At 33.9% G+C, this 12,356-nt stretch overlaps 1 protein-coding gene across 1 annotated transcript in view; it reads left to right on the top strand.

Annotated features, from left to right (window-relative positions):
• Nucleotides 1–11,384: 11,384 nt before the first annotated feature.
• The window catches only part of LOC118739520 (serine protease inhibitor 77Ba), a gene marked incomplete at its 3' end in the record, with an annotated part of 5,056 nt that continues 4,084 nt past the window's right edge, over nucleotides 11,385–12,356 (top strand). The window contains 1 exon segment of the mRNA XM_036470890.1: nucleotides 11,385–11,462.

Below are 12,356 nucleotides of genomic sequence, written 5' to 3'. Positions count from 1 at the left end.
ATTAACCAACTTGCTCGAGTAATCGAATAATCGCACAGCCCTAGTTTATAGTTTTAATATATTTTAAATAGATTTGGATCAAGGCGAATTAATATAAGGTGATAGCAGGAGTACAAACACAAAAATTTACATGTATTTTGTTTTTGCCTTTAAAGGCAATTGCGGCATAAACTGTAAAACTCTTAAAGAGTGTGTGTAGAAATTGAAACAAATTTTTTCAATTTGATATCAGCCCAGCAAACATTTGGAGTCATAAATGAGTCTTTAAGGAGTCCCATTGTGGAGCCTTTGTGCTCGTAATGAGCTCATTTAAGAGTCGGAAATGAGGGTGTTTCCCTTCCTGCGAAGGTCGACCTATAAGAGCTTAAATTCATACATCAAAAGAGCCTCAATATGAGTCATATTGGACTCTTATTGGGCTCATATACGGCTCATTTTGAACTCTTTTTGAAGCTCTTAAATGACTCTCATTGGCCTCATAAATTCCTACTTTCGGAGTCTTATTTTATGTTGTTCTGTGACTCTTATTGGCTTTATTTTTCAACTCTCTTAATGAACTTACTTTAGAGCCATGTTAGCAAGGAATTCATTTCAAATACTGTTACATATGTATATACATACCTCTGCGCATACATATATATGTACATATATTGCAGCATTCATGTAATAGCAGTTGCTGCAGCTAAATTTTGTTTATTTTTTCCTTCCTAATTATTTTTCATATCTGTATAAACAAGTTTAGCACAAAGTGCTGGCTCATATCTTGGATCATATATGATTCCTAAAAGATTCATATAAGAATAAAAAAAAGTTTGTTTTTGAAACTCATATTTCTTACCTACCTAGGACTCCTTACCGACTCATATATTCTGAGCGCTCAGAATATGTTTGCGGGGAACTATTTTCGGGAACACCGGTGTATGTACATATCTACATATGCACATTGAAAAAAAAAAACTAGCTAAAAATCCAAAAACGCTTTGAAAGTTCTTAGAAGTGTTTGAAAGCTTTCAAAAGCGCTTGTAATGTATGTTAAAGCGCAGTAACTGTTTCAAAAACATAAAACAGTAGAAGCAGAATTTCAAAACCACACTAAGAGCTTTCAAAAATATCTATAAAGCTTTTAAAAACACTTTTAATGCATTACAGGTCGTAGCAAAAGCTTCAAAACAGAGATTCAAGTACTTCAAAAATGCATTTGGAGCTTTCAGAAATCTTTTGAGTAACTGCTTAAAAATCGAACAATGTTGACTAAAACTGCAAAAATAAAATTTCACAAAAATTAGAAAAAAACTTACTGGAACCAGAATCAACAAAAAACCACTTGAGACATATTCAAAACGAAAATCACGAAAAAAAATTGTCAAAAGCGCACCAAAACGGACGGTTTATAATAAATATAGGCAGTGCAAAGCATAAAAACTAAAATTTTCAAATTTGTTTTTATTTTTATGCATTTGTGGCTTAGCATTAAAAATATAAAATTAAAGAAAATGCACTTCATAGTTTATAAACGGCTTATAAACATACATACCCTACACTCCACAAAAATATATCACCACTGAATAACTGTACAATAGTAACTAGTATTTCACCTAAACTTTCAGCACTCAAAAGAAAAAATACAGTAAAATCACATAAATACGCTTAAAAATAGTTTCAAACTTATAAAAAATCGATTGGAAACAGAAAAATTGGTTCTAGCGTCATGCAGTACACTTGAAAAAATTCAGTACAAAAAAATTTAATTCCATTCATCCGTGTACCAAAACAACCCTGCTCCAAAAACCATTTACACAAGTCATCATACGCACCTGAAATTTTCATAAATCAGTAAAGGGCAATTGTTCAACGAATACAACACTTAAACCACTTTCAAATTCTGTAAAACTTTAAATGTACTTGAAAATATAAAAAAGTGCAAAGCACGTTAAGGAAAACGTATTAATTCAATTTATATGAAAAAAAAAATTGTCAAATTAAGTAGTGTAAATTTGCACCAAAGCGCAGCAAACATGAAAATAAATACATCACTCACAACGACACATTGAATTACAATTTTCATAAAAGAAAAACAAAGTTAATCATAAAACGCAACAGTTTCAGTAATTTTCAAACTTCAAATTTGTGTGTAATTCGTTAAAAAACTAGTTGAAACATTAAGCAGTACACTGTGAAAAATCAGGAAATGTTAAATGGTAAATAAAAAACCCAAAAACAATGTAGCGAAACAAAATTTAGTGACTTAACAAAGGCAAAAAAAAAAACACAAAAACTCTTTATGTCACCGCCGTTAAATTGAATTGAATAAACAGTTTTACAAAAATATGTATTCATGATTATTGTGTGGAATTTAAATTGGAAGCGGGTTAATTGAATGAGAGGCGCTAAAGTCGAGAGTCAAATTTAAGTAAAAAATGCACGGCTAGTAATTTTTTGAAAATTGTATGAATTGTAATGTTGAAATAAACAACCATAAAAAACTAAAAAAAAAAAACAGTTGAAGCATTTGAAGTTTAAGAAGTCGATGAAAACCGAAGAAAAAGAAGAAGAATAACGATAACAAAAACAGCGTTATGAAGCGTTAATGGGTGTGCATTTTCAGCCGCTCGATAATATTAAATTTTGCTTTTGAGGGTCACAAATATCGAAATTTCCATCTCAACTATTAATTGTTGATTAGTAAGAAAGAAACGATAATAGATTAAAATAAAAAATTAAGCAGCATTAATATTAAATTAATTAAGAACAAGAAACAAGTTGTGTAATAAAAATTAAAACTATTAAAAATTTAAGCAAATTGAAAAAGAAAGAAAAACAATTTTAAAATAATTCAAACACTAACTCTCTTAAACAAGTAAAAAAAAAACACAATAATGTAATTCAAACAAACACTAATTCTCTACAATAAAAACAGAAAATAAACCATGAATAAAACATAAAAAAGAAAATCATCTAAAACTCACGCACATAGCCGCATACAAATTTTCCATACAAAAAAAAAAGAAACAATTCAAAACAATTGCCCTTTTAAACATACAACACAAAACATAATAGCAAGTCCAAACCTAAAGCCGTTTATAAAAAAGCTAAAACACTAAATCAAAGAACAGATTAAAAAATTTAGCTGCCATAAAAGAAAAATCGATAAATCAAGTCAAAGCATATGACCATTTGAAAATGAAATTATAAACAATACTATACAATAATAGGACGATTGAAAAAGAACTTGAAAATATGTTTGTCTAACGAAAAGTGATCCCAAAAAAGAAACTATGGCCGCAGCCATTAAACATAGTCCACAGAGAAAGAGAAAGCTTGAAGCTGTGTGAAAGCGCTTAATTGCGGGCGCATGCATGATTCTATAAGAGCAGCCTGAATTATGCAAATTTTCTATTTCCCAAATGCATATGTATGTAAATCTCTTTGCGTATACACAATATGAAAAGTAAATAAACAAAAAAAAACACAAAACAAAACTAAAAACGATTTGTTTTAATGGAGAAGGGAGCGTACGACAAGGGAATACTGCCTATGCCCATCGGTTTCGACCGGAAGTTGATTAAACAACACATCCTTATAAATGTGACATGCATATTTTTACCTAGGTTTCTGCGGACAAAAACAAGTAACTTTTGTCGGAAACTTTTTTTTTTTAATGGACTACCGTTTCAGTAATACGACCGAAAGATAAGCATCCCCAACTTGGTAATTCATGTTTTTGAATTTTCCGATAAAAAAGGTAAACACATTTTCCTCCATTTTAAAGGTCCAGGAAGAGTTGAAGTTCGAAGGTCATTTAGAGGTTGAAATAAGGTCTTCCAAGAAAAAAGTTTCCAACAAAAAAATACCTATTTTTCATTCGCAAAATCCGAATCTATGGTAAAAACCTGTATATTCCATTTAAAAGAATGGATTTCCGGTCTGTTTAACCAATCTCCGGTCGTAACAGGAAGTAGATAATATCAGCAAATAATAGAGCATCTCCGACTTGGTAGTTCGCATTTTTACGTTTTCCAAAAAAAAAAACATTTTCCTCCATTTTGGAAAGGATGGACGGGGGCCTACGGTAAGGCCAGATCTACGGAGACAGCTCTCAAACTCAGTTGTTTCGAAAATTGAGCGACCACTAGAAATCAAGAATTCCTGTACATAGCCCCTCCTCCCGTATGCGACTACCTCTGCTCTGGCGGAGTGGATAAAGCTCTGGTTGGGCACACCCACCATTTGCTGCGGAGCCTTATTTGGTAGCGCGATTAAACAATTTCATAGGGTACAAAAAGTGTGGAGCTACGCATAAACGGAGCTTTATACTCATCACCTACTGAAGCTCTAACATCTGCATCCACTTGGCGTATTTGCTCTAGCGATAGCCGTTATTGCAGCCATAAGACTCAGAGAGACAGCTTTCTGGACTCATGGTACATCCGGGCACTTGAAAATCTTAGAGAAGGTGGCCCCCATACTGTTTCCTGTCTATCGCATACCATCAATTATCTTCACCAAAAACCATGAAATTACAATACCAACTCGACAGGACTGGATTCCTGACCGAATGCATCAAAAAAAAGCGTGTAGGATGTGGAACAGAAATCCAGAGATGACCACTATCACAAATACAAATGGCTAATTATTCGTATAACATATTTTAATTACTTAGTATAACAGGGAGACTCAAACGACTCTTTCATTACATATTTTTAGTTTTTTGGTTTTTCCTCGTCAGGTTCTTATATCCCTTACAGCGTTCTTAGTAAGACAGTTAGACACTAGCCGTCTAAAATGTAGAACGTTAACTTATACATATGTAAGTACTTTGCTTTTCATATTTTAGAATTTCGTATAAAGTGCAGTTATAAATAATGAAGTACTAAAAAACCCACATGAACCAGCCTCCAGGGAATTCCGTTGATAAGTCATCAATTAGTGAAGTCTCAATTGCATAAGTAGATACTTATGCGAATGTGAAAATACGCATTTCGAACCAGTTTTAGAACAAACATGCATTTACATATTTACTTTAGGGATGTTTCGAATGTCATATTTTTCATATTCACGAATGCGAATGCGAATTTTCGGAATGCGAATGCGAATGTTAGGAATAACATTAAAAAAGCTATAATCAACTTAAGTCATCGTTTTTATTACTTAAAACTTATGTAAATTATTAGTACATTGAACGAGTACTTAAGGTATACAGGGTTTTAATCTAGTAGTCAAAGTTCAAAAGGGGCATATTATATTTAAAAAAAAAAAGTAATTTTTTTCCTCCCATGACGCGATTTCTTAGAGGCTCGGATATAAATACCGGCTGCAGTGAACAATTGCTCACTTTGACAGGGCTGTCAACTATCCTTAGCTATGAGGTGCCATATTGAGGATGAAAAAGTGCAAAAATTTGCCAAATAGAAATATAGAAGTGCCAAAAAAGGTGCCATTCTTTTTAATCATTCTCATTTAGCAATAAATTAAGAACCATATTTTCAAAATCAGTGTGCAATGATAAAATAAGACAAACCAGTTATATATATATATATATATAGTTTATAAATTAGAAAATTTTAGTTGAGAAAAAGAAGTACCTACACGTAAAGGATTTCACAAAAATGTATTGAAATGTTATTTTTTTACAGAAGTGCCGTTTTGGCACTTTGTGCCGAATTGCAAAACCAAGTGCCATTTGAAGTAAAATAGGGCCAAAAATGGCAAGGTTTGAGCGAAGTTGGCAGTCCTGCACTTGGAACGCTGGCGGGAGGAGCGCTCGTATGGTCGTATTTCCGTTAAGTTTTCCACCAATCGAGAGGATTTTCACCGAGATGAGCTCGTTTTTCTTTAAGATATGCCTTCAATTGAGCTTTAATTTCACATTTTTTAATGTCTCCAGACTCTAAATCCGAGCCTTCGTTTTCGCTGGAGGAATCTAAAATGTTTTCTAGGTTGCTTATAAGACTTTTAGCAGTACTTGTTGAAGGCCCATCAATGTTGCTTGATATACTACTTAACCGTATAGCGCCTGAAGCTAATAGCCGGTTAGACAGACCTAGGCCCGGTTATTCAATGTATGGTTAACACAAATCGGAGGTAGAAGCTCCGGTTAAATACAGCACATCACATGCTATATGCATGATGTCGAAATCGTCGATAATGCTGTTTAACTGGGAGGTCGCGATAACCAGACATTTAAAAACCGGCCCTTAGAGCCATTTCAACAATATTAGAGTGGACTCTCTGCCCATATACACATTCGCATTCGCAAAGCATTCGTATCATTTGATGAGAATGCGAATGTGTAAAGTGATGCGAATCATTCGCATAACGAATGCGAATGCAAATATTCGCAACATCCCTGATTTACATATCACTCCTGGTACAAGTATATAACTATGCACATACTCGTATGTACATTTGTAATATCAGCAAATAACTATTGGCACTCAAATATGAAGTGAATGCATGCTAGCGATGTTTGGGAAATTCCCTGTTAATAATTAAAACAATTGCAATTAAGTTTCTTCAGAAAACCGGTAAAGATATACAGACATAACCGTATATAAGATCAATTCCAAATTTGCATCGCAGGACGAATAAAAGAAATGCTCGTGAATACGCTTCTGTAAAAAAATACATGTCTGGAAAACAGCGTGTTTTTTTATTTAAAGATGAATAGAAAGCTCGTTCGCCGTGGTCAAGTGGATAGAGGTGCTCTCTACCACCCGGTAAGTCCCACTTGCGATGCCTGGCTTGACCACTAACTAAAACGTTTCTAATCGTGGTTGCCTTTCGATAGGCAGTGACAAACCTCGGAGTGTATTTCCGCCATGGAAAAACTTGGCGCTCGGAGATGGAATAAAACTTTAAGTCCCTCAATTGCCACTCTACTTCGCTCGAGACCTTTGCTGCCCCGAAATCCAGCTTACGAATATGCTTTGGGAAATTTTAAATAACGGCTAAGGGATTAAGGGAGAAAAGGCTTTCCGATTTTAAGCCGTCCCAGTGACGGAAAATAATTGATTAGTTCTGCAAAATGTAGGACTTACTGTAGATTTTCCATCATAAAAATAACATAGATTTTTAAACAGTCAAGTTCCTTCACTTCATAGTAACCAGAGCATAAGCTACGATGGCCTAGGTAAGAACAAGCGAGGGACATGATTCTATTTCCGACTAACCGAAAGAATTATTCCTATAAAAATGTATTGTGGGGAAAGAATAGAATCATCACCACGTTAATAAACTCTCGCCCCGTAAATGCCGTTATCGGAGCTTTCACCCACTGCAAACGAAAAGCTTCAGTTTCCTCGAGAGATCCGCTTAACTCTATTTGAACTACCCTGCAGGGAAATAGCGAACTAGTGAATCAAATTTCTAGTTCCATACTAGATTTTTGTCGCCAAAAACGAACCAGTCCGTTAGTAACTAGATCCTTACCAGTCCAAAATCGGCGAAATGTGGTACTTAAAAAAAAATATTTTATTTCACTTTTTTCATTGGAAATCTATATGTAAGGTGACGATTTTAGAACTAGCCAATAACAGCAAGCACCTCTGCAAACTCAGCTACAGCCAAAGGTGTGTAAATGTACATTTCTTGTAATCATTCAAACAAATTTAATTTCAAATTGAAAATACAGCTACTCACACTCAAAGTGGGACACAGAGAAAAATTTGATGGTAGAATATTTAGAAGGCATAAAAAAATTGTCGATTAATTTTAAGCATTTTCATTTAATATAATTCAATTTATTAGAGAAATATATAGACAAAAAAATAAAGAAATTCAAAAAATGCCATAAGAGCTTTTTAAAATTAGTCCTTTGTTATTCAAACTGCTTAAGGCGAAGCTCACACTCAAAGTGGGACACTACAGTTTCCATACATGTATTTTTTATAAAATAAGTAATTAATACTTCGTTGACTTTCCATTGCTCGCTATCACAGCTTGAAAGCGTCTCGGTATACTTTCCACCAACTTTTTACAGAATTCAGGTTCGATATTATACCACTCTTCTATTACGGCATCCTTCAGTGCGGCAATGCTTTTGGCCTTCCGTCTGGCTACCCTTTTTTTCAACTCTGCCCAGATATGTTCTATAACATTTAAGTCTGGAGACTGAGGAGGTGTCTCCATTACCTTTGGACAGTTATAGAGTAGCCAATTTCGTGCATTCCAGGACTTATGTTTGGGATCGTTGTCCTGGTAGAATACGAAGTCGTCTTTTATGCCAAGTCTTTCGGCGCTTTCTTTCACGTTTTCTTTCAGAATGTCAATGTAATACTTCGCATCCATAATTCCATTCACAAAATGTATTTTCCCAACTCCAGACTCTGACATACACCCCCATATCATAAGGGAGCCACCACCATACTTCACGGTTTTTTTAATGGCGTTATCCTGAAATTCAGCACGAGGCTTGCGCCAAGCAAATCTTTTTCCATCCGGCCCAAAGAGATTTATTTTCGTTTCATCTGTAAAAAGAACCTACGCAGATATTATAAGAATCGAAAAAAGTTGGAAAAATTTACAACAAAAGTAATTACTTTTGACCAGAACGTTGCATTATTATTTGCATGCTTTTGAGCGAAGGCGTATCTCAGCTGTTGGTTTTTCGCCGATATCAAAGGCTTTCGGCGGCAGGCTCTTCCGTGTAAATTGTTGCTCCGTAAGACTCGGCGGACTGTTTCAGCACTTACTTCTACGTTTTTTATCTCTTTTAAGCTTTTTTGGGTGTCAACTGCTGATAAAAGCGGGTCGTTTTCAATTTGTTTCAAACAATATCGCTTATCCCGGTCGGATAATTTGCGCCTGTTCACGCAATTTCTTTTTTTATTTTCAACACTATTAGTGGCTTTAAAGCGTTTTATAATATTAAACACTGTACTTTTCTTCTTATTAACTATCTTTGCTATTTCTCGGATAGATTTGTTGTTTTTATAATTGTTTACAATAATTTGTCTTTCTTCAATTGTAGTTTGACCTTTTTGTGACATTTTGAAGAAATGAATATCTTACCACAATGAAATATCATAAAACACTGATTTTAGCTCGCAATTGCTGATCGCGAACATCAAAGATAGCGGTACTTCAAAAAAATGCACGTGTCCCACTTTGAATGTGAGCATTCGAAGCTTAGATGAAGATGTAGAAATGCAAATGTTTTTGTACTTACACTGTGAAAAAAAGAAAACACACAATTTCAGTAAAACCTTATTCTAGTGAAGTAAAATAAAAGGCAATTCTGGCAATTTCTCCAATATTTACAATGTGTATTTAATGCGAGGGATACAAAACTAGTATTTTAGTGCAGTGTCCCACTTTAAGTGTGAGTAGCTGTACATTTCTTCCAAAATAATTTAAAATCGCACACAGGGAAACCCCGAAAAGATTAAAAAATTATGATACTTTTTTCTTTCGTCTGTCGATTTTAGAACTGGTTCGGAACTATAGAATTTAGGAATAGTTCGGATCTATCGAAAAAGGGATGACACTTCCTAGGACATCGCCATGTTAAATTCGCCGGTTGCTTGCATGCAAAAGTAATTTATCGCGAACCAGTACTGGGTCTAAATGTACTAGAAGTGCACTAGTTCAGAACTCGAGATTTTCGCCACAGGGTAAGAGCTGGATACTAAAGCAGACTTTATCCCCGAGCACAACAGCCTCTCCAGTTTACTTGTCCCATAAACCCACTCAGCTAACACGGCTCACCCTGTAACCAGTAGCCGATTTAAGCAGAGCTTAGTATTGCCGCTACAACAACAAAAACAAGGTAAGGTTCGAATCTTTTTTTTCCATTGCATATGACTCTTAAAATTTACGTACTATATTGAATAATTACTCAAGGAAATACAGAATAAGTAATATTGAATTGTGTTTTTTAAATTTTCGATTATTGAGGTTAGGTTTTTGAACTTCCCCTAAGATAATTTAGGTAGGCTTTCTTAAGTGAAGCCATTCTAAGAGGCCTATCCAAGAAGGGCTGAAGTGCTTCCTTGCATGCCTTCCAGAAGGGCTTATTCATTTACAATTTACGCGAATGCATAAATTTACATTATTTAGCATTACAAATGAATTTCAATAAACATTTTAAGTTGCAATAGCACATATTTGATATAAACCTTAAGCAAATACTTCAAAGATGTATGATTTTTATAAATTAAAGGAACAACTTAAAAAAAAAAACTCCAAGAGGCCTTCTGAAGTACGTCCTATAAAAGCCCTTCTGGGGTAGCGAAAGAAGAAGCCCTTCAATTTGTGCCATTCTATAAAAATAAAGAAAGGAGAAAGGAATGTAGAGTGGAAAGACTTTTGACTCTCAGGAAGGCCTTTCGGAAGGACTTTTAACTCCAGAAATTAACTGGATTAATATAGAATTGTGGATTTTAAAATTTCGATTATTGAGGTTAGATTTTTTAACTTCCATAGTTTTATTTTATCTATAATCTTATTTCTAAAATATATTTTTGGGTTACCACACGATATCTCCCTTAATATTTAATCAAATTCAATAATTGAGAACTCTCATTCTGAAGAGCGAAAGCCAACACACGTGCGAAAAATAATCACGTTGTTAAAATTTAGTTCGTTTTAAAAATAAAATGTATTTAAAAAGCTAAAAGCAATGTATCCGGTCAGTCCAGCTCCATATCTTCTATAATAATCCATAAAACGTAATAGGTGAAATAGGCCAATTTCACGGCTCTATGTAAAAATATAAAATTTTTAATAGGGTTGCCACAAGTCTAAAATTTTAGTGAATTAAATATATATATTAACCCTCGAAAAATGTTTAAATAAAACAAAATATTTTGGGCCGACCGGGTTCGCCGGGTCCACTAGGTTTTTTTTTTTAGTAGGCAAGAGTATTAAAAAATTAGTTATTCAACTATTTTCTTTAAAAGAGTAAGCAGTGGACATAAGTTATATTTAAAATTTTGAGGTTAGGTTTTTCAAATTAAAATTTTTGTATTTTAAATACTTAGTCAAAAGCATTATAAGTTTAATGATACTATTAAAATGTTAAAGTCTTTTTAACCTATTCAAATATCGAAATTACCTATTAACGTGTACACATCTAGTAAAAGAATTAGTCCTTAAATCTGAAATTAATGCTTCTGTTTATAAACAATTAATTTGCAAATTTCTAACAAGCAAACCAAAAATACATAACTTATCTACTAACTTAACTTATGGCCCAGTTAGTCTGGCTAGATAGGTTCCATGGAGCTGCTAATACACAAGTAGAGAGCGTAGTTTTGCATTTAATCGTAGCTCTTGTCAAGTCTCAAAATTGATCAGACCGGTCTGAGAGTATTTTACATACATATGGTACGTATTGTACATATGTATGTATGTATGTACATATCTTCATAAGTACTACGTTGGCGCTTCACTGAGCGCTCTTCAACGGATCTCAATTCAGTTTGCAAGCGCTGCTCAACGTCAATGGTTTAGAACTCGAAAAGGTTCTATTTTAAATTTAATTATCACATATATACTTAGTCACAAACACAATAAGCTTGTCTACATGAACCTGACTAAATAAATATTTTGTTGATCGTTGAGTTTGCGTTGTCGCTATTATTGATTTGTAGATCAAGGGTTCTGTGTAAAGCAAATGCTGTTTTGTTAATGTGTTTTCAGTGATTTTCAAAACCGCACTATTTTTGATTAAGAGCAACACATATAAATACATACATACATCGTCGTTTAAAGTACAAAACCGCGTATCGTCATTCTGCAAAACCGCGTAACTGACATTGGCTGCCAAAAATTGGATTTGCTCACTCAAGCTCTTGGCTCGATCCTTATCCATTCGTCCTGAAATATACTAGCCAGAAATGCGATTGCTTTATAAAAAAGAAAACCATTTTGAAATATTAGTGTTTTTACGCTCTAGAAAATGAAATCTACAACTTCACATACGCGGTTTTGCATTTTGCTGATACGCGGTTTTGCATTTTGTTGATACGCGGTTTTGCACTTTAAACGACGACATCCGTCTGTTTAGATAACCTGCATAGTACATATCGCACGTTTAATAGTATAGAGATGTAACCCAAAATTCACGTTTTTGGAGATTTCACCATACAATTAATAAGCTTGATAAAGAGAATATGTTCAGCCTAACAGAAAACTAAACTTCCCAAAAATGGCTAAGATATGTGCCTTTCTGTCTGTCAAACTTTGATTGCATTTTCCCACAAAAATTAAATTTTGAAATAATTCTTTATATTATTAAACGTACATATTATGTACCTAAGTATATCGTCATACAAACATACATACCTATGTACATTTATAGGTATTAAGTAATTACATATGCATATAGTCATACAACAAAAAATAAACACCTATTG

This window comes from Rhagoletis pomonella, unplaced genomic scaffold, assembly GCF_013731165.1.
Source record: "Rhagoletis pomonella isolate Grant_MI unplaced genomic scaffold, Rhpom_1.0 Rhpom_scaffold_00005, whole genome shotgun sequence".
Lineage (NCBI taxonomy): Eukaryota > Metazoa > Arthropoda > Insecta > Diptera > Tephritidae > Rhagoletis > Rhagoletis pomonella.
Note: the sequence above shows the minus strand (reverse complement) of the source record. Positions and strands in the feature narration are given on the sequence as shown.